This window comes from Meleagris gallopavo, chromosome 29 (genome assembly GCF_000146605.3).
Source record: "Meleagris gallopavo isolate NT-WF06-2002-E0010 breed Aviagen turkey brand Nicholas breeding stock chromosome 29, Turkey_5.1, whole genome shotgun sequence".
Lineage (NCBI taxonomy): Eukaryota > Metazoa > Chordata > Aves > Galliformes > Phasianidae > Meleagris > Meleagris gallopavo.
The window spans coordinates 691628-692227 of record NC_015039.2 but is presented as its reverse complement, the minus strand read 5'-3'; positions in this window follow the sequence as shown (position 1 = coordinate 692227).

Here is a 600-nt window from a genome sequence, read left to right as displayed (position 1 = left end):
GGAGGAACCACGGCAACGATGGGATCCCAAACCCCGCGCCCGGAGGAGGGCTCAGCGCTGCACAATGCTCTCCCAGCCCCGTCCCTCCCAGCGTGGGCTGCTCTCCTTTTTCCCCTTTCCTACGACCAAGGAACCGCTGCAGTCCTGAGCCCCCCCAGCCCCACCGCTGCCCCACCTGGATGCCACAGCCCTGCGGGGCCGTGCAGCCCACGAGCCGCCCCCAACCCCAAGCCCCGCTCCAGCCCCACAGCCAGCCCCTTCCTTTTCCCCCACCCAGGGCTGCTCTACTGCCCCCAAGAAGGAAGGAGGGGGGGCTGAGGGGGGGCCACAGCCCCACATCTGAGGACAGGGAGCTGCTGAATCACTTCTCACCCCTAACTTCACTACAGCAGGTTAAGGGGAAGAGACCCTTCTGCTTCAGAAACACCATCCCCAACGTCAGCTGCAGCCTGCGCTCTATGCTTATACACCTACGGGGGGGGGAGGAGGGGGACGGAGGGGCTGCTCCCCTCCCCAGGCTTCGCTCCGCTGGGAGGAACGCGGCGGGGCTCCTTTGTGTGACAAGGAAACATGGAAAAAAAACAAACCAAACCAACCAAA